The sequence below is a fragment of the Loxodonta africana genome, chromosome 1, assembly GCF_030014295.1.
Source record: "Loxodonta africana isolate mLoxAfr1 chromosome 1, mLoxAfr1.hap2, whole genome shotgun sequence".
Lineage (NCBI taxonomy): Eukaryota > Metazoa > Chordata > Mammalia > Proboscidea > Elephantidae > Loxodonta > Loxodonta africana.
Window position 1 is genome coordinate 132148663 of NC_087342.1, and position 23091 is coordinate 132171753.

Below are 23091 nucleotides of genomic sequence, written 5' to 3' on the forward strand. Positions count from 1 at the left end.
TATTTATATGATGGATTACATTAATTGTTTTTCTAGTGTTGAACCATCCCTGCAAAGCTGATAAGAATCCCACTTGGTCATGGTGAATTATTTTTTTGATATGTTGTTGAATTCCGTTGGCTAGAATTTTGTTGAGGATTTTTGTGTCTTAAGTTCCTAAGGGATAAAAAATTCCCAAAACCAAACCCATTGCCTTCTGGTCCATTCTGACTCATAGCAACCCTATAGCGACCCTGGTGGCTTAGTGGTTAAGTACTGCGGCTGCTAACCAAGAGGTCAGCAGTTTGAATCCATCAGACGCTCCTTGGAAACTCTATGGGGCAGTTCTACTCTGTCCTGTAGGGTCTCTATGAGTTGGAGTATGAGTCTTAAGGGATATAGGTCTGTAATTTTCTTTTTTTGTGGTGTCTTTACCTGCCTTTGGTATCAGGGATATGCCGGCTTCATAGAACGAGTTTGGGAGTATTCCACCCTTTTCTATGTTCTGAAATACCTTAGTAGTAGTAGTAGTGTTAATTCTTCTCTGAACGTTTGGTAGAACACTGCAGTGAAGCTGACTGGGCCAAGGCTTTTTTTTTTTTTTTTAAATAATTTTATTGTGCTTTAAGGGAAAGTTTACAAATCAAGTCAGTCTGTCACATATAAGCTTATATACACCTTACTCCATACTCCCATTTACTCTCCCCCTAATGAGTCAGCCCGCTCCCTCCTTCCAGTCTCTCCTTTCATGACCATTTTGCCGGTTTCTAACCCTCTCTACCCTCCCATCTCCCCTCCAGACAGGAGATGCCAACACAGTCTCAAGTGTCCACCTGATACAAGTAGCTCACTCTTCATTAGCATCTCTCTCCAATCCATTGTCCAGTTCCTTCCATGTCTGATGAGTTGTCTTCGGGAATGGTTCCTGTCCTGGGCCACAGAAGGTTTGGGGATCATGACTGCCGGGATTCTTTCAGTCTCAATCAGACCATTAAGTCTGGTCTTTTTATGAGAATTTGGGGTCTGCATCCCACTGTTCTCCTGCTCCCTCAGGGGTTCCCTGTTGTGCTCCCTGTCAGGGCAGTCATTGGTTGTGGCCAGGCACCATCTAGTTCTTCTGGTCTCAGGATGATGTAAGTCTCTAGTTCATGTGGCCCTTTCTGTCTCTTGGGCTTATAGTTATCGTGTGACCTTGGTGTTGTTCATTCTCCTTTGATCCAGGTGGGTTGAGACCAATTGATGCATCTTAGATGGCTGCTTGTTAGCATTTAAGACCCTAGACTCCACACTTCAAAGTGGGATGCAGAATGTTTTCATAATAGAATTATTTTGCCAATTGTGTTAGAAGTCCCCTTAAGCCATAGTCCCCAAATCCCCACAGGGCTTTTTGCGGGGGCGGGGAGGGAGTTTTTTGATTACCTTTTCAAACTCTTCTTTTGTTATGGGTCTATTTAGTCGTTCTACCTGTTTGTGTTAGTTTAGGTAGGTAGTGTGTTTCTAGAAATTCATCCATTTCTTCTAGGTTTTCAAATTTTTTAGAGTACATTTTTTCATAGTAATCTGATAGGATTCTTTTAATTTCAGTTGGTTCTGTTGTAATATCATCCATCTCATTTCTTATTCGGGTTATTTGCTTCCTCTCGTTTTTTTTTTTTTTTTTTTTTGTCAGTTTGGCCAATGGTTTATCAATTTTGTTAATTTTCTAAAAGAACCAGCTTTTGGTCTTGTTAGCTCTTTCAGTTCTTTTTCTGTTTCATTTAGTTCTCATCTAATTTTTATTATTTCTTTCTTCTAGTGCCTGAAGATTTCTTCTGTTGCTGTCTTTCTATTTGTTCTAGTTGTGGGAATAATTCTTTGATTTTGGCCCTTTCTTCTTTTTGGATGTGTGCATTTATCAATATAAATTGATCTTTGAGCACTGCTTTCGCTGTGTCCCAGAGGCTCTCATGGGAACTGTTTTCATTCTCATTGGATTCTATGAATTTCTTTATTCCATCCTTAATGTTTTCTATAACCCAGTCTTTCTTGAGCAGGGTATCTCAGTTTCCAAGTGTTTGATTTCTTTTCTTTGCTTTTTCTGTTATTGATTTCTACTTTTATGGCCTTTTGGTCAGAAGATGCTTTGTAATATTTCAATGTTTTGGATTCTGCTAAGGCTTGCTTTATGACCTAATATGTGGTCTATTCTAGAGGATGTTCCATGTGCACTGGGAAAGAAAGTATACTTGACTGCTTTTGGGTGGAGTGTTCTGTGTATGTCTATAAGGTCTGGTTGGTTGATTGTCACATTTAGATCGTCTGTGTCTATAGGGTTGCTATGAGTCGGAATCGACTCGACGGCATTGGGTTTGGTTTTTTTTGGTATCTTTATTGAGCTTCTTTCTGGATGTCCTGTCCTTTGCTGAAAGTGGTGTGTTGAAGTCTCCTACTACAATTGTGGAGCTGTCTATCTCACTTTTCAATGGCGATAGAGTTTTATGTATCTTGCAGCCCTGTCATGGGTGCATTAATATTTAGTATGGTTATAGCCTCCTGGTGTATTGTCCCTTTAATCATTATATAGTGTCCTTCCTTATCCCTTCTGGTGGATTTAACCTTAAAGTCCATTTTGTTAGAAATTAATATTGCCACTTCTGCTCTTTTTTGATTGATATATTTTTTTCCATACTTTGAGTTTTAGTTTGTGTTTCTAAGTCTAAGGCGTGTCTCTTGTAGGCAGCATGTAGACGGATCTTGTTTTTTAATCCATTCTGCTACTCTGTCTCTTTATTGGTGCATTTAGTCCATTTACATTCAGGTAATTATGGATAGGTATGAATTTAGTGCTGTCATTTTGATGTCTTTTTTTGTGTGTTGACAGTTTCTTTTTCCCACTTGATTTTATGTCCCAGTAGATTTTCTTTATATATTGTCCTTTCCTCATATTTGTTGTTGTTGATTTTGTTTCTGCTGAGTCTCTATTTTTCTGTTGTATTTTATTTTGAAGAGTAGGGTAGTTAGTCTGCTTTGTGGTTATCTTAATATGTGCCCCTATTTTTCTAAGTTTAAACCTAACTTTTATTTCTTTATATCGCCTTTTCTTTTTCTCCATATGAAAGATCTATGACTACATTTCTCAGTCCCTCTTTATTATTTCAGTGTTGTCTTCTTTTACATAATGACATCCCTCTTTCCCTGTTTTGAGTATTTTTTTATCTTAATTTATTTTTGTGATTTCCCTGTCTGGGTTAACATCTGATTGCTCTATCCAGTGTTGTAGTCTTTGGTTGATACCTGATGTTATTTGTTTTCTACCCAAGGAACTCCCATTAGTATTTCTTGTCGTTTTTGTTTGGTTTTTATGAATTCCGTAAACTTCTGTTTGTCTGGAAATGTTCTAATTTCACCTTCATATTTGAGAGACAGTTTTGCTGGATATATGATTCTTGGCTGGCAATTTTTTTTCTTCAATGCTTTATGTAAGTCATCCTGTTGCCTTCTTGCCTGCATGGTTTCTGCTGAGTAGTCCGAGCTTATTCTTATTGACCGTCTTTTGTAGGTGACTTTTCTTTTATCCCTAGCTGCTCTTCAGATTCTCTGCTTATCTTTGGTTTTGGCAAGTTAGATTATAGCATGTCTTGGGGACTTTCTTTTAAAATCTACCTAATGTAGAGTTCGATGAGCATCTTGGATTGATATCTTCGTATCTTTCACGATATCAGGGAAGTTTTCTACCAACAAATCTTCAACAGTTCTCTTTGTATTTTCTGTTATCCCTCCCTGTTCTGGTACTCCAGTTGCTCGAAAGGTTATTTCTCTTGATAGAGTCCCATATGTTTCTTAAGGTTTCTTCATTTTTTTAAAATTCTTTTATCTGATTTTTCTTCAAATATATTGGCGCAACATGCTTTATCTTCAAGCTCACCAGTTCTGCCTTCCGCTTGCTAGATTCTGCTCCTGTGACTTTCTGTTGAGTTGTCTGATTCTGTAATTTTATTGTTAATTTTCTGAATTGTTGATTATTGTCTCTCTGAATTCTTGCAGCTTATTAAATTTTTCATTATGTTCTTGACTAACCTTTCTAATTTCATCAGCTGTTTTATATGTGTGTTCCTTGGCTTGCTCTGCATATTGCCTGATCTCCTTCCTGATGTCTTGAAGAGTTCTGTATATTAATCTTTTGAACTCTGCATCCAGTAATTCCAGTAATGCACCTTCATCTAGAAGATTCTTTGATTCTCTGTTTTGAGAGCTTATTGAAGCGATCATGATCTGTTTCTTTACATGGTTTGATATTGACTGTTGTCTCTGAGCCATCGATAAGTTATTGTATTACTTTATTTTATGTTTGCTTACTTTATCCTAGTTTCTTGCTTTGTTTTGTTTTGATATGCCCACATGGCTTACTTGAGTGAGCTAGCTTGATTATTTTCACCTTTGGAGCTCTGACGTCCTGTCCCCAGGTGGCTAGAGCTGTTATTAGGTATATCAGTCTAGGAGTCCATTTAGTTTTCTTGTATGAATTCAGCTCAGGTGTCCAGGCAGCTGATTGTCAAGTGTGTGGTACAGGCTCTGTCGCACAGTTTTAGAGGTGCAGGGGTTATTAGTTTAGGTACTGGTATCTGGTCTTAGCAGGGGGTCACACTCTCAACAAGGCAGGGGGCTGAGAATCGTCCCCCACGTGTCTCTGAGGAAAGCATGTCCCTGACCCCTGGAACGTATAGGTGGGTAGGTTCTGCAGACGGACTATGGGCACCCAATGTTTTTGGTTGTAAGGACTGAGAGGTAGCAGTTATCCTTGGACCCCTTTTGCAGGTGGCTGGGTGACCTGAGTGGAGCCACCAGTCCTTAGGCCCCTGATGTGGGTAGGTGAGGACCCTGTTTAATAGGCAAAGTGGTGTCAAACTTCAAATATCCACTTCTCCACCGCACAGCTGAAATAGTTGTAGTTAGCCAACAAGGGCCTAATCTCCTGAAATAGGCCTACATAGGTCCTCACAGCGGGGAAAGGTACTCAAAGTCCATGGACCGTTTACGGCTGGACAGGAGCCGCTGGTGTCCTGAGCTCCCCCGGTTAGCAGAGCTTGCAAATTATCTTTTTCTCTGATTGCAAATTTATTCCTTCTCTAAGGCCGAGTGGATGACTCTAGGTGCTCAACAGGGCCTGTCTCAGGCCTAGGGAAATCAACAGGTGCTGAAGCCGGGTTGGGGAGTGAGAGGCGCAGTAGAATATTTAGGTTTTACTGAGAGCGCCATTCTTCTCTGGTTCCAGAGGTGTGAGTAGGCTATGCGGCTGGCTGCTTCTCCTGAGGAAACTGCGGCCGAACGCTAGTACCAGCCCTTGGCAGCCGGACCCAGGAACGGTGCCTGAGGGATCCCAGCAATTCAGGTCCAGCAAGTGCTCTCTGTTTCTGAATGGACTCTCCCTTCCCCTGCCACTCAGTTCATTTTGTAACTTTGCCTTTGATGTTCAGGGCTCCTAGCTTGTCATAAATATAATTGTTTCACTTGATTTTTCGGTTCTTTGTTGTAAGAGGGATCCCCAGAAGCATCTGGCTACTCCTCCGTCTTGTTCTCCCTTTGAATTTATTTTTTTATTGTACATTTTTCTCCTGTCCTGTCTGGGACCCTCTGTTGTTATTCTAGTCAGAGCAGTCATTCTGGTCAGAGCAGTCAGTAGTGGTAGTTGGGCACCATCTAGCTCTTCCTAGTCTCAGGGTTGTGGAGGCTGTGGTGCATGTGATCCTTTAGTCCTTTGGACTAATTATTCCCCTTAGTCTTTGGTTTTCTTTACTCTGGACAGGAAGAGACAGCTAGTCGTATCTTGGCTGCTCGCAAGCTTTTAAGACCCCAGATGCTACTCACCGAAGTAGGATATGGAATAGTTTTTATATGCTGTTATGCTGAATGGCATAGATGTTCCCTGAGTCTGTGGTCCTTAGCTTTCAAGTCTTGTATCTTCATCCTGGGAGGTGTTTGTGCATAAGAAGTGTCCATGACTGTACCCTTTGTGTTTGTATGTATTAGTATACATGCGCTGTCTACAAATACGTATTTAGAGATAGCCACATCCCAACCTGTATCTGCAGATGGGTGCACCCTGCTTATACCCTTCCATACCTCTTTAGCATACTTATCCACCTGTGTATTCCTTTGTAAATTATTGTTCATACTGTTGTTGCAGGATCGTCTGTGCTGTAGTAATTGCTGTAGTTGCCCTTTGTTCATGTGTCTTTTTCAGCGTCTTCCCTTGCCTTTATCATGTTGTGCTGATTTTCCCCTTATTGTGTATTGCCTTTTCGTTTACAAATATTACCATGTGTCATCTGTCTATTTAGTAATTCACCCTTTCTTCCTCTCCCTTCCCTGGTAACCATCAAAGAATTTTTTTTTTCCTGTGTGTAAACTTTTTCTTCCTTTTTTAAAAATAATAGTGGTCTCATACAATATTTGTCCTTTTGTGATTGGCTTATTTCACTGAGCATAAAAAGTCCTCCAGATTGATCCATGTTGTAAGATGTTTTGGGGGTTCATTGTTATTCTTTATTATTGCATGGTATTCCATCGCGTGTTTGTACCACAGTTTTTTTATCTGTTCATCTGTTGATGGGCACTTAGGCTGTTTTCCATCTTTTTGCTATTGTGAATAATACAGTGGACATGGTAGTGCATATATTTATTTGTTTCACAGCTCTTACTTCTCTAGGGTATATACCTAGGAGTGGTACTGCTGGATCTTATGGTATTTGTTTCTAGCTTTTTAAGGTAGCACCTTCTCGCTTTCATAGTGGTTGTACCATTTTACATTTCTACCAGCAGTGTATAAGAGTTCCAGTCTCCCCACAACCTCGCCAACATTTGTTTCTGTTTTTTTGATTAATGCCATTGATTTCGGGGTAAGATGTTATCTCATTGTAGTTTTAGTTTGTTTCTTTAACAATGAACGTCTGAGAGCATTTCTTCATGTGTTCGTTAGCAACCTGAATGTCTTCTTTGGAGAAGTGTCTGTTCGTTTGCTTTGCCCCTTTTTCAATTGGATTGTTTGTCTTTTTTGTTGCTTAGATGTTGCAGTTTTCTACCCTCTAGGATATGTTGTATCAGAAAATTTTTTTCCAGTCTGTAGGTTCTCCTTTTATTCTCTTGGAGAAGTCTTTTGATAAGCTTACATGTTTAATTTTTAGGAGATCCCATTCATCTGGTTTATCTTCTGCTGTTTGTGCATTTTTAGTTATGTTTGTTACACTATTTACGCCACATATTGGGACTCCTAGGGTTGTCTCTATTTTTTCTTTCATTATCTTTATAGTTTTAGGTTTTACATTTAGGTCTTTGATCCATTTTGAGTTCGTTTTTGTGTATGGTGTAAGACATGTGCCGTTTCATTTTTTTTTTTACAGATAGATATCCATTTTTCCAGCACCATTTCTTAAACTGTCTCTTTCGTGTTTAATGGACTTTGGCCATTTGTCAAAGATCAGCTGTTCATAGGTAGATGGATATATTTATTTTTAATACTCTTAAGGTTGATATTTTAATATGCTTACTGGTTGTGTATATTTTCTGAATTGCCACTTTGTATTTTGAGGGAAGGGCTTGGTTCTCCTTTCCACATTTCCCTGTTGACCAGTCATTGCTACTTTTGGATCATGAGAGTACAAAATTCAGGCAACATTTATTCCTCTGGGTATGGTGGTAGGCTACCACCATTCACCCCTACATTCCATGAGGCTGTCAGTAAGTAATGGTTGAACTTTTTGGAAAGATTGCCAGCCTTTGATCTATACTTTTAATAATTATTGAATTATAGAAAGTTTAGAGATAGAAGGAACCTTTTGGGCCAAGAGAGGTTAAATGACTTGCTTAAAACTATGTAACTGTGATAGAACATGGAATTGGACCCAAGTCTTCTGGAAACCTATCTATTTATGTATTGCTCTGTCAGTCCACAAATGAATGTGTTATCCTTGACCTTTACAAAGGTTTACATACACCTTTTTAATCTCTTCAAATTCAGCCATTGTACATAGTGAGAAGGGAGGTAAATTCTGGGTTTTTATGCTTAACCAAACCATATTTATGTAATGGGAACATATTAAGAAAAAATTAGTACTCTGTGAGTAATGATTACATACTTAGTATTTTATTGTGTTTATTCAAACACAAATTTGGCAATAACGTAAACATTTTCCAAAATTTGGAATGTTGTTTGGTGTCTGCAGTGTTAATCTAAGAGCAAGTGTTATGAAATCTGTAAATAGTGTGGAGAATAGTTTAAGGAGAGAAATGTTTGTAAATACTGAATATCTTCTTGCTTGAGAGAGTAACTTTGCAAATGGAAACCATTGGGTCCTTTGTGAAGGTGTAAAAAAAAAAATAAAGGCTGTAAATGTGCTTGCTCCAACTTTGGAACTTTTTAAGTTGAATTTTCAGATGATGCTAGATCACCTGGGTAAAGTATTTAGAACATTCAGGTGAAGTAAGGATTGCTGATTCTTGAAATTAAACTTCATTTCATTTTTTCCTTTTATGTCGTATCAACCTGATGATCAGTGAATCCTAAATGATTGCCAGTTTAACTTCTTTGCAAAAGTAAACTAACATTTGAAAAACAGCAGAGGGATGCGGTATTATTGTAGATTTTATTAGCGCCCTAAAATCCACTGGCAGACAACTAACGACAACAAAGAGCCTTCTATATTTTTCAGTGTTCTTATGATGTTTTGAACTTATTTGCGTGTTTCGTCCTTCTTCCCAAGCTTAAGGGGACATACAGTAAAAAAAAAGTTATATAACATATGATCATTTTTCCTCTGTGGTGTTCTTCCCCCAATTGATTGTGGGTTGGTAGATTCATTGGTCTGAACTTTTCTGTTATCCTTGAGAGACAAAATTGGCTAATAGCTGAAAATACAGGCTTTACAGTCTGACTACTCTGGATTAGAATTTCAGCTCTTCCACTGTCTTGGAGGAAGTATAGCCAGAATGTTCCTTAGAAGCAAGAATGGTGAGACTTGTCTCATCTACTTTGGACATGTTATCAGGAGGGTTCAGTCCCTGGAGGAGGACATCATGGTTTGTAATATAGAGGGTCAGCAAAAGAGAAGAAGACCGTCTGTGAGATAGATTGACACAGTGGCTACAACGATTGGCTCAAGCATAGCAATGATTCTGAGGATGATGCAGGGTCAGGCAGTGTTTTATTTTGTTGTCCTTAGTGTCCTGTGAGTTAGAACCAGCTTGACAGTACCTGATAATAATAATAAAACCACTGGCTTTGTGATTTTTTTGTTTCTTCTTTTTTTTCCTCCTTCCTTCTCTTTCTCCTTTCCTTCATTATGGTGGGGTGTGGTATTTAAACTTAGAAAGTATTTAAATTTTCTGTGTCTCAGTGTCCTTACAGGTAAAATGGTGATACCTGTGTCACAGTGTTGTAAAGATTAATTGTGCTTGTAAAGTGTTTAGCATAGTATCTGGCACAGGTAAGGGTTTAATAATTATGTCAGGTCTTAGTTTTTTGAGCACTCAATCATTTCTTTACAGGAAGCATTTGTGAATTATGTTTTGCTTGGGAAATATTATTACTTAGATTCTTAAGACTGGACCAGCAGAAGAGTATTTTAGGGGAAGCGGAGGAAAAGAAGCATTGTATTTATTTTAACTCTTTTATCTGCTGGTTCACTAGAGCAAACATTAGTGATATAACAGGTATACAACAGAAGCCCTGCCCTACCCTGCCGTGCCCCTTAGCAGCCTTTCTTTAAGGAGAAAAGCAGTCTATAATTACAAACAGTATATTCTGGGTACCTGTGTAGGAAGCATAGTGCAAGCAGTAAGTATTAAAGAAGTTCAGAGAAAGTAGAAATCACCAAGAACTGGGGGTTGGGGAAGCTTAATAAGAGAGAGTTCTTGAGGAAAAGTAGAACCAAATTTAGAGAACAGTGGCAAAGACATTCCAGATAGGTAGAACTTGATAAGCAGATTTTTGCATGTATTTAGTGCATATTCTTTATATACTTTTGGAGGCAGTTGTAGTATTGGGCAGAACTTTTGAAGAGAGGATAGATAAGAGCTTGATTGTTGATTTGGGAGTCATCTACATAGAAGTGTTTACTGTAGCCTTACGTGTGGATTGGACCCTTGCAGATTAGAGGGCCGATGACCAAGATTAAATAGAGGCCTGGGACTGGGTAACCATCTGCAAAAAAATGAAACAAGAATGAAACAAGACCCATATCTCACGCTGTGCATAAAAACTAACTCAAAATGGATCAAAGAACTGAATATAAAATTTAAAACAATAAAGATCATGGAAGAAAAAACTAGGCACAATGCTAGGAACTCTAATACATGGCGTAAATAGAACACAAAACATAACTAACAATGCACAAACACTAGTAGAGAAACTAGATAACCAAGAGCTCCTAAAAATCAAACACTTATGCTCATCAAAAGACTTCACTAAAAGAGTAAAAAGACAACCTACAGACTGGGAAAAAAATTCTGGCCACACCATATCTGATCAGGGTCTAAACTCTGAAATCTAGAGGATACTACAAAACTTCAACAACAAAGAGAGAAAAAAACCAGTTAAAAAATGGGCAAAGGATATGAACTGGTACTTCACCAAAGAAGACGTTCAGGGGGCTAACAGATAAATGAGGAAATGGTCACAATCATTAGCCATTAGAGAAATGCAGATCAAAACTACAATGAGATACCACCTCACCCCAACAAGACTAGCATTAATCAAAAAAAAATTAATAAATGTTGGAAAGGTTGTGGAGAGACTGGAACGCTTATACACTGCTGGTGGGAATGTAAAATGGAACAACCACTTTGGAAATTGATTTGACGTTACGTTAAAAAGCTAGAAATCAAAGTACCATATGATCCAGCATTCCCACTCCTTGGAATATATCTTAGAGAAATAAGAGCCGTCACACGAATAGATACATGACCACCCATGTTCGCTGCAGCACTGATCACACGTAGCAAAAAGATGGAAACAACCTAGGTGCCCATCCATGGACAAATGGATAAACAAATTATGGTATATCCACACAATGGAATACTATGCAATGATAAAAGAACAATGGTGAATCTGTGAAACATCTCATAACATGGATGAATGTGGGAGGCATTATGCTGAGTGAAATTAGTCGCAAAAGGACAAATATTGTATGAGACCACTATTATAAGAACTCAAGAAAAGGTTTAAACACAAGAAAACATTTATTGGTTATGAGTGTGGGAAGGGAGGGAGAGAGTAATTCACTAACTAGACAGTAGACAAGCATTATTTTAGGTGGAGGGAAGGATAACACACAACATGGGAGAAGTCAGCACCGCTGGTCTAAGCCAAAAGCTAAGAAGTTTCCTGAACACGACCAAACACTTTGAGGGACAGAGTAGCAGGGCCAGGGGTCTGAGTACCATGATTTCAGGGGACATCCAGGTCAATTGGCGTAACAAAGTTTATTAAGAAAATGTTCTGCATCCCACTTGAGTGAGTGCTCTCTAGGGTCTTAAAAGCTAGCGACTACTACTAAAGGTATTTCAAAGCATAGAAAATGGTGGAATACTACCTAACTCATTCTATGAAGCCACCATATCCCTGATACCAAAACCAGGTAAAGACACCACAAAAAAAAAGAAAATTACAGACCTATATCCCTCATGAACATAGATGTAAAAATCCTCAACAAAATTCTATCCATTAGAATTCAACAACATACCAAAAAAGTAATCCACCACGACCAAGTGGGATTTATACCAGGTATGCAAGGCTGGTTTAATATTAGAAAGACCATTAATGTAATCCATCATATAAATAAAACAAAAGACAAAAACCACATGATCTTATCAATTGATGCAGAAAAGGCATTTGACAAAGTTCAATACCCATTCATGATAAAAACTCTCAGCAAAACAGGAATAGAAGGAAAATTCCTCAATATAATAAAGGGCATTTATACAAAGCCAATAGCCAACATCATCCTAAATGGAGTGAGTCTGAAAGCATTCCCGTTGAGATTGGGAACCAAACAAGGATGCCCTTTATCACCACTCTTATTCAACGTTGTGCTGGAGGTCCTAGCCAGAGCAATTAGGCAAGATAAAGAAATAAAGGGCATCCAGATTGGCAAGGAAGAAGTAAAAGTATCTCTATTTGCAGATAACATGATCTTATATACAGAAAACCCTAAGGAATCCTCAAGAAAACTACTGAAATAGAAGAGTTCAGCAGAGTATCAGGATACAAGATAAACATATAAAACTCAGTTGGATTTCTCTACACTAACAAAAAGAACATCAAAGAGGAAATCACCAAATCAATACCATTCACAGTAGCCCCCAAGAAGATAAAATACTTAGGAATAAATCTTACCAAAGATGTAAAAGACCTATACAAAGAGAACTACAAAGTACTAGTGCAAGAAACTAAAAAGGACCTACATAAGTGGAAAAACATACCTTGCTCATGGTTAGGAAGACTAACATAGTAAAAATGTCTATTCTACCAAAAGCCATCTATACATACAGGGCACTTCTGATCCAAATCCCAATGACATTTTTAATGTGATGGAGAAACAAATCACCAACTTCATATGGAAGGGAAAGCAGCCCCAGATAAGTAAAGCATTACTGAAAAGGAAGAAGAAAGTGGGAGGCCTCACTCTACCTGATTTTAGAACATATTATACAGCCACGGTGGTCCAAACAGCGTGGTACTGGTACAACAACAGATACATAGACCAATGGAACAGAATTGAGAACCCAGATATAAACCCATCCACATATGAGCAGTTGATATTTGACAAAGGCCCAGTGTCAGTTAATTGGGGAAAAGATAGTCTTTTTAACAAATGGTGCTGGCATAACTGGATATCCATTTGCAAAAAAAGGAAACAGGACCCATACCTCACACCATGCACAAAAACGAACTCCAAGTGGATCAAAGACCTAAAAATAAAGTCTAAAACGATAAAGATCATGGAAGAAAAAATAGGGACAACCTTAGGAGCCCTAACACAAGGCATAAACAATATAAAACGTTACCAGAAATGACGAAGAGAAACCGGATAACTGGGAGCTCCTAAAAATCAAACACCTATGCTCATCTAAAGACTTCACCAAAAGAGTAAAAAGACCACCTACAGATTAGGAAAAAATTTTCAGCTGTGACATCTCTGACCAGCGCCTGATCTCTAAAATCTATATGATTCTCTTAAAACTCAACCACAAAAAGACAAACAACCCAATCAAGAAGTGGGCAAAGGATATGAACATGCTCTTCACTAAAGAAGATATTCAGGTAGCTAACAGATACATGAGAAAATGCTCTCTATCATTAGCCATTAGAGAAATGCAAATTAAAACTACGATGAGATTCCATCTCACTCCAACAAGGCTGGCATTAATCCAAAAAACACAAAATAGTAAATGTTGGAGAGGCTGCGGAGAGATTGGAACTCTTATACACTGCTGGTGGGAATGTCAAATGGTACAACCACTTTGGAAATCTATCTGGCATTTCCTTAAAAAGTTAGGAATAGAACTACCATACAACCCAGAAATCCCACTCCTCGGAATATACCCTAGAGAAATAAGAGCCTTTACACGAACAGATATATGCACACCCATGTTTATTGCAGCTCTGTTTACAATAGCAAAAAGCTGGAAGCAACCGAGGTGCCCATCAACGGATGAATGGTTAAATAAATTATGGTATAGTCACACAATGGAATATTACACATTGATAAAGAACAGCGATGAATCTGTGAAACATTTCATAACATGGAGGAACCTGGAAGGCATTATGCTGAGCGAAATTAGTCAGCTGCAAAAGCACAAATATTGTGTAAGACCACTATTATAAGATCTTGAGAAATAGTATAAATTGAGAAGAACATATACTTTTGTGGTTACGAGGCAGGGAGGGAGGGAGCGTGGGAGAGGGTTATTTACTGACTAGTTAGTAGATAAGAACTACTTTAGGTGAAGGGAAGGACAATACTCAATACATGGAAGGTCAGCTCAACTGGAGTGGACCAAAAGCAAAGAAGTTTCTGGGATAAACTGAATGCTTCAAAGGTCAGTGGAGCAAGGGCAGGGATTTGGGGACTATGGCTTAAGGGGACTTCTAAGTCAATTGGCAAAATAATTCTATTATGAAAACATTCTGCATCCCACTTTGAAGTGTGGAGTCTGGGGTCTTAAATGCTAACAAGCAGCCATCTAAGATGCATCAATTGGTCTCAACCCACCTGGATCAAAGGAGAATGAAGAACACCAAGGTCACACGATAACTAAGAGCCCAAGAGACAGAAACGGCTTCATAAACCAGAGACTTACATCATCCTGAGACCAGAAGAACTAGATGGTGCCCGGGCACAACCAAGACTGCCCTGACAGGGAGCACAACAGAGAACCCCTGAGGGAGCAGGAGAACAGTGGGATGCAGACCCCAAATTCTCATAAAAAGACCAGACTTAATAGTCTGACTGAGTCTGGAAGAATCCCGGCAGTCACGGTCCCCAAACCTTCTTTTGGCCCAGGACAGGAACCATTCCCGAAGACAACTCATCAGACATGGAAGGGACTGGACAATGGATTGGAGAGAGATGCTAATGAAGAGTGAGCTACTTGTATCAGGTGGACACTTGAGACTGTGTTGGCATCTCCTGTCTGGAGGGGAGATGGGAGGGTAGAGAGGGTTAGAAACTGGCAAAATGGTCATGAAAGGAGAGACTGGAAGGAGGGAGCGGGCTGACTCATTAGGGGGAGAGTAAATGGGAGTATGGAGTAAGGTGTATATAAGCTTATATGTGACAGACTGACTCGATTTGTAAACTTTCACTTAAAGCACAATAAAAATTATATATATAAAAAAAAAAGCAAGTGGCCATCTAAGATGCATCAATTTGTCCCAACCCACCTGGAGCAAAAGAAAATGAAGAACACCAAAGACATAAGGAAAATATTAGCGTAGGAGACAAAAAGGGCCACAAAAACCAGAGACTCCATCAGCCTGAGACAGAAGAACTAGGTGGTACCCGGCTACCACCAGTGACTGCCGTGACAGGAAATACAACAGAGAGTCCCTGATGGAGCAGGAGAAAAGTGGGATACAGAACTGAAATTCTAGTAAAAATGCCAGACTTAATGGACTGACTGAGACTGGAGGAACTCCAGAAGACACAGCACCCGAACTCTCTGTTAACCCAGAACTAAAACCATTCCCAAAGCCAGCTCTTCAGAGAAAGATTAGACTGGAGTATAAGCAAGAAGAGTGTGCCTCTTAGTTCAAGTAGATACACGAGACTTAAATGGGCAGCTCTTATCTGAAGATGAGATGAGAATGCAGAAAGGGATAGGAGATAGTTGAATGGACATGGGAAATCCAGGATGAAAAGGAGGAGTGGGTTGTCACATTATAGAGATAGCAACTAGGGTCACATAACAATGTGTGTATAAATTTTTGTATGAGAAACTAACTTGAGCTGTAAACTTTCACCTAAAACACAATTAAAAAAAAAAAAAAAGGGCCTGGGAAACTGCAAGGAAAACCAGAACAGAGAAGCCTCAGAAGAGAGTTTTAAGAAAAAGGGGGCATAATCAGGAAAGTCAAATGCAATAGGGAGATGACAATTAAAAAAAAAAAAAAAGAAAACCAAACCTGTTGCCGTGGAGTCCATTCTGACTCATAATGACCCTATAGGACAGAGTAGAACTGCCCCATAGGGTTTCCAAGGAGACATGGTGGGTTTGAACTGCCAGCCTTTTGGTTAGCAGTCAAGCTCTTAACCACTGCACCGCCAGGGCTCCAGGGAGATAGGTAAGAGGGACTTCGAAAAAGCCACTTGTATTTTTTGGTAGATATTTGAACTTTTTTTCTAAGCAGTTATTGAAGGGTCTGTTGCCAAGCTGAATCTAAACCATCTTTTTTTAACCTGGTATGAGTAATGAGATTCAAGAAAGTTAATCTTTAGTAGGTTGTCACCATTTCTCAAGTTTCTTCTTAGGCAATTTTTTAGCATCTTTGTCCAATTTCATTGCTTGTTTTGTGTGTTCTGTTTAGTTTGCTTTTGAAACAAATGCTTATTTTTCCATTTTGACAATTATCGCACTCTGTGAGGAAAAATCATTTGGAATTTTGAAATTTTCTTTGCAGCCCAAGTAATGTTAATACATATGGAAGTAAGGCTTGGTTGACATTTTGTCAGTTAGTTTTATTTGTTTCAGAGATTATAGTTATCTTTTGAATAAATTGATAAGATTAAGAAAAACTGGTTCCTGGGAGAATTCCTCAGTTTATTTGGAAAAAATACACATTTCCTTCTGGTACATCTCCTGTACCTTTAAGGAGTACAGCGTCTTTTGTGTAAATGACAGTGTTTTTTTTTTTCCTTCAATTGGACTTGAACATTTGAGTATGGTGTTTAAGTGGTGTTTATAACATATCTGCCCTCTGCTGGTGAACATGCATTAATGCTATAGAAAGTCAAAAACTTTGAAGGGTGGTCATAAATCAAAGTTGAAAAAAGTACTGTAATCATTTAAAAGGAATATATTCTGCTTGCTGACTATGATTTCCCATTGATTGTCTAGTTACTGCTTTTGAGATAATAACTTTGTTTCTAACCTCAAGTGTTTGAGGCACCCTTTTAACTATAATGTGTAAGTATGGTTGGGGTCTACTTCCATGAGTGAGATCTGACTGAAGCCCTGACTCTGCACCTGATTCCTTCCTTCTAAAGCCTCAAGAAGCCTCAAGAAGCAGACTGTGTGTTCTAACAGAAGAGTGCAGCTCTGGACTGTACTAAGAGGGTCTAAGTCTTGAATTTTGGCCCAACTGTTTGTGACTTACATGATTTTAGCAAGATGTTTTGCCCCTCTGAAAAATGGCTATACCTGTCTTCCCGGCTTCTTGGTTTGACGCAAATGAAATGATATAAAGGAAGATGCTTTGTGAGCTATAAAACTTCACAAATACCATCTCTGAAATTCCCTTCCATTGTTGTAGACTTAACATCCACGCTGCACAGTTATTGCCTGCTGCTCTCATAAATATTTGTATCACCCACTAAACCTTTATAGAGATGAGGACAGCCTTCTAATTTAATAGGCCTAAAACTCAGAAATGTAACCAGAAATTATTTATTTGAAACATAATTTTAATAAGCTTGGCTTTTTCAGTTTCTTACTTCACAACACAGGAGAAGCACAAATTGGGGCTGGGAGGTTGGGGAAACAGAGTAGAGAGACCATCAGAGGGCAATGCAGTGTGACAGCAGAGGGGAAACATAGCTTCATCAATCAAATGAGGGTGTCTTTTAATCTCGAAGGTAGTTCTTCAGTTTCTTAATGTGCCTTGTTATTAGTTGCCGTCAAATCTATTCCAACTGATGGCGGCATGACATCTCTACATGGGTTCAAACCTTTCAACTAATAGTCACGCGCTTAACTGTTTGTGCCTCCCAAGGACTTCAGGGTCTAAACATACCCAAACCTTATTTTCAATGAATATGGACGACTCGACGGCACTGGGCTGGGTTTGTGGACTGTTACAGAATTTTAAGCAACTTTAACACAACTGACCTTCATACTAGTCATTAACCAGAGCTACGTAAAAGACATAAAAATAAATGATAGGCTCAAATGTCCAATGTTTATGAAAGCATTGTTTTTTAGTGATTTTTCTAAACTATTTTTAAAGTTTGTATTCTTTGTCCTATGTAGTCTCTGAAATCGTTATTTCAGTTTGAGCTTAGCCAGTGTTTTGCCAGAGATTTCCTTGAACACCGGGAACCAAAAAGGAGAAAGAAAGAAAAAAGGATGGAAAAGACAAAAAACAGAACAGAGAAACAAAACCCAGCCCTTTCCCAGTCTTTCCAGATAGCCTCTGTCCTGGGGCACCTTCAGTGCTCAGCCAGGCTGTTTATGACCCAGCTTTAACCTTCACTTCCTGCCTTTACCGACTCCGTAGAGACCAGCCAGAGGGGTGAGCACTTAGGGCCACTTTTTACGCATGTATCCTACCCTAGGCCTGCTCATGGTGCTCCGGATTTCTCAGTGTAATGAGTATTTTTGAGTGCCCTAATTCCCAAAGAAACTCTCTTTGCAGATTTTCCTGCAATGCTTTTGGTGCTCTACTGTTTGCCTTGATTTTAATCTTTTTGCCCCACACAGCGGTATATTTGCCTTACAGTGTTTTCAAGAAATGCCTTCTGCTTTTTCACCAAGTGAGTTAGGCAGAACAAAGACAAGCGCTTTGTCTCAGTTCTTTGGGTAGCCCCCTTACAGGCAGGATAGAACAGACGAACACACTTCTTGAGAATAAGGTCTACTGTTCCCTGTGGAATCAGGGACCAATGTCTCACACCAAGAACATTGCTGCTGTTTTCAAGAATGCCCCTGAGCTGGGGTGCAGGGTCAGGCCAGGGCAAGTAAAAAATGCCACAAAGCTTTCCTGCCATTTTTAAATAGCCTTTTTCTTGATTTAGTGCTCACTTGGTTGCTGTAAACCTTTGAGTGTTTCCTGGAGTTCTGATAAAGTTGCTTCTGACAGTTTTTGATTGATTGTCTTCTATGTTTCTTTGGAGGGATGAGCTCTTGGAGCTACCTACTCCGTAATTTTTGCTGTTAATTCTTGGTACAGGCAGTCCCCAACTTAACGACGTATTCAAGTTAAACAAACTGCACTTCACAACTGTCTTTTTTGGGGGGTTGCTATGAGTCAGAATTGACTCGATGGAAATGGGTTTGGGTTTTTTTTTATCATTAGTAATAGTACTATATACAATGTTACACTATATAATTTGCTGATGTTGTTTGTAGATATTCACTTGTAGATGTTCAAAGATTGGTTTTGTAAAGATACTGATAATTGAAGGTAATAATAATGAAAACTAAAAAAAAAAAAGTATTTGACTTATGTCAGAACTGACTTAGGACAGATTTGTAGAGCAGAACCCTGTCATAAGTTAGGGAACACTTGTATAATATTTTAATAGAAGAAAAGTATGAAAATGAAATTACTCTTCTTTCAAGCCTTGTCTCTTTTTTTTTTTTCCCTGAAACTTAAACTTTTCCTAGGCTCTTTGAAGAGAATGGTTATATTTATTTAAAACATCTGTTGTGTTGTTGTTAGGTGCTGTTGAGTTGATTCTGACTCATAGAGACCCTATGCACAACAGAATGAAACAGTGCCTGGTCCTGTGCCATCCTCAAAATTGTTGCTAAGCTTGAGCCCATTGTTACAGCCACTGTGTCAGTCCATCTCGTTGAGGGTCTTCCTCTTTTTTGCCGACCCCCTACTTTACCAAACATGATGTCCTTCTCCAGGGACGGATCTCTCCTGATAATATGTCCAGGGTATGTGAGACTCAGTCTCGCCATCCTTGCCTTTAAGGAGCATTCTGGTTGTACTTCTTCCAGGACAGATTTGTTCATTCTTTTGGCAGCCCATGGTATGTTCAGTATTTTTCACCAGTACAAAGGTGTCAGTTCTTCGGTCTTCCTTATTCATTGTCCAGCCTTCACATGCATATGAGGTGATTGAAAACAGCATGGCTTGAGTCAGGTGCACCTTAGTCCTCAAGGTGACAGCTTTTCAACACTTTAAAGAGGCCTTTTGCAGCTGATTTGCCCACTGCAATGCGTCTTTTGATTTCTTGACCGCTGCTTCAATGGGTGTTGATTGTGGATCCAAGTAAAATGAAATCCTTGACAACATCAGTCTTTTCTGTGTCATCATGGTGTTGCTTATTGGACCAGTTGTGAGAATTTTTGTTTTCTTTATGTTGAGGTGTAATACATATGGAAGGCTGTGGTCTTTGATCTTCATCAGTAAGTGCTTCAAGTCCTCTTTACTTTCAGCAAGCAAGGTTGTGTCATCTGCATGACACAGGTTGTTAATGAGTTTTCCTGCAATCCTGATCCCCTGTTCTTCTTCATATGGTCCAGCTTCTTGAATTATTTGCTCAGCATACAGATTGAATAGGTAGGGTGAAAGGATACAGCCCTGATGCACACCTTCACTGACTTTAAACTGTGCAGTGTCCCCTTACTCTTTTTCGAACAACTACCTCTTGCTTCGTGTACAGATTCCTCATTAGCACAATTAAGTGTTCGGGAATTCCCATTCTCTGGAATGTTATCCATAATTTGTTATGATCCGCACAGTAAGATATCTATCTTCATGTAATACTGGCTTTTATAGTAACTAACACAACACGGGAGAGAATGACAGAACTATTGATACTCCTACTACCCACTGTTCCAGTGAAACCCTGACTTTGCTGACTAAATTATGTAAAACAGGTTAATCCCCCAAATTAATCCCCCCCATTCTCTGAAGACTAAATCATTTTATAGAGGACATTGTATATGATGTGTCTTGTGTATTTAAATTTGATGTTATTTCATTGACTGATGATATTACAGATTTTTCTCAAGTTGAATGAAAACATTTGATTATACACTTCAGCATATTATTAAAGCTCCGTGTTTCAAAGATAATCTCATTCTCTTTTGTACTATTGAAAACATCTGTTTACATAATTATAACTTACTGCATGGAAGCTGATAGAGAATTTGGCTTAGTCTTTTCATTTATTCTTCATGCAAAAAATGTAAACAAGTCTAATATATTCCACAGGAATATTTGTTTAAATTGATTTATCAGGGCTTCATTGGCTTATTACTTATATCAAAAACATGAAATGAAATTGGTCGACTATCTCCATTGTGAACTTGAATGACAAGAAAGTAGTTGAACTGTATAGTTATTTTAGAGTCTCATTTTAGCGAACAGTTTTCATTTTCTCTGTATCAGGTTTTTTTTGAAAGCAGCAGTTCTAACATATAGAGGCATTAACTATTCAGATTATTTTTTCTCACATCAAGCTGAAAGTTGGAATTAATTGAGCTGGCATCTAAGAAAAAGCAAGTTACTTTTTGTTAATGTGCAGTTAGTAAACTTAGGCACAAACTCTGAAGAAGTTGATTATTTGTTGATTATATATCTTAAACTTTGATTTTATTCATTTCACTGGCATGCTCAAAACTTCAGTGACTTCTCATTGCTAGTAGTATTATGACAAATTAAATTTTTTAATTTTGTTGTTTTTGAGAGTATGTACAGCAAAAACATACGCCAGTTCACCTGTTTATACTTTTACAATTCAGTGACATTGCTTACATTCTTCGAGTTGTGCAGCCATTCTCACTGTTCTTTTCTGAGTTGTTCCTCCTCCATTAACATAAGCACACTGCCCCCTAAGGTTCCTATTTAATATTTCGAGTTATTCTTATCACTTTGACCTCATCCAGATAGTCCTTAAAAGAGCAAAATGGTATTAAAACATATTTGGGAGTCAGTGCTCTCTGCAGTCTGTCTTCAGCCTGTGTTTTGACTATTGCTACTCTCCTTTGCTCTCTTTTAGAATTAGATACATCTTGCTGTCCACAAAACATACAGTGTGTTTCTTCCTTTAAGTGTGTGCATGAATTTGACCTGCTGGAATAGCCTCAGTGCCTTTACACATGCTAGTCCTTCTGTCTAGAATCCTCTTTCCCCAGATATCTGCATAGCTAACATCTCCCTCTTTTAGTCCTCTGCTCAAATGCAGCTTTATCAGTGTGGTGTTCCCTGATCACTGTATTTAAAACAGCTTTTCCCTCCCCCCTCCCCTGCCCCCAGCACTTCCTATCTCCTTATTCCCTTAATTTTTTTTTTTTCCCCAATAGCGTTTATCACCGTCTGGTATCCTGTGTATTTTATAACTTGTCTGTCTGCCTTGCTGTGCTGGGATGTATAGTAAATGTGGGCAGTGACTTTTAATGTTTTATTTCCCTGTCTGGATTCCAGCAGCTAGAATGTTCTTGGCACATAGTATGTATATAGCACATTTTTGATGAATGAGTCAATGAATGAATGAATAAACAATTAACCTCTGAGTCTTTTCTGTTCATCTAAATCATATCCATCTTTCGGGCCCAGTTCAAAGTTACACTGCGTTCATGAAGCTGCCTTTGAATGAAGCTATTTCCAATTACTTCATCTCATCATGATCTTTTCTGCCTTTGAACTCTTGGCATTTTCATATCAGTAGAAGAAATTATTTTCTAAAAAACGTAATTGCACAGGATTGGGGTGGGCTGCAAGAAGGGAGCATCTTATTACTTGAAGTATTTAGGGAGTCATAGAATGGCCTTGTCAGTAAAGGGAAGGGGAGTTGACATGTATATAGTGCTCTTACTATGTTTATATATTTCATGTAGTTTAATTTTAAAGGACCCTTTTACAAGGTGTAGGAGCCCTGGTGGTACAGTGGTTAAGAGCTTGGCTGCTTACCAAAAGATTGGCAGTTCAAATCCACCAGTCGCTACTTGGAAACCCTGTGGGGCAGCTCTACACTGTCCTATAGGGTTGCTATGAGTCGTAATCGACTCAAAGGTAATGTTTTTTTTTTTTTTTTTGGGCACAAGGTGTAGACGAATTCTCCCTCTTTTGTAATTGTGGAAATTTAGGTTTAGAGAGATCAGATAATTTGGCTACAGTTCCATTGTCTTAAGTGTCTGAATTATTTTTCTTTGTAGAAGAGCTGTTCTGCATTCAGTGGACCATTACTATGTGAACTCAAGATCCGTTACAATCCCGTGAAGTATGGTGGTTTGTCATTTCTACCAGGGGATGAAGACCCAAATGGGGCAGAATAATAGCACATGGTTAAGAAGGGAGGAAGCTTTTAGATAATGGGACAGTTAGAAACACTAAAAAGGAGAGAGAGGCACTGAACTTTATCATTCTTGGCCTGGTGATTGGTCAAGATTTTGACAACAAATTTGGTGCCTCTTATTTTGATTTGCTTAAGAAACATTTATTGTTGGAGTTTATTGTCTTTGTTTTATATGATCTAAGTCTTAGTGCTTCCATTTTGAAATAAAAAGTCTTAACCATTAGGCCAATTTTCAGAGGATAGTAGCTACCAGGAACTTAGTGTCAGACATTGTATCTTACGTACATTATCTCATGTAATGCTTCCTGCAACCACTACCATCTAGTTTCTGTTTTTAGCCCATTTCACAGACAAGAAAACTAAAGCTTAGGGAAGGTGTCCAAAGTCA

At 38.7% G+C, this 23091-nt stretch overlaps 1 protein-coding gene across 5 annotated transcripts in view; it reads left to right on the plus strand.

Moving 5' to 3' along the window:
• The window catches only part of SMAP1 (small ArfGAP 1), a 205276-nt gene that overhangs the window by 33097 nt on the left and 149088 nt on the right, over positions 1-23091 (plus strand). The window lies entirely within an intron of this gene.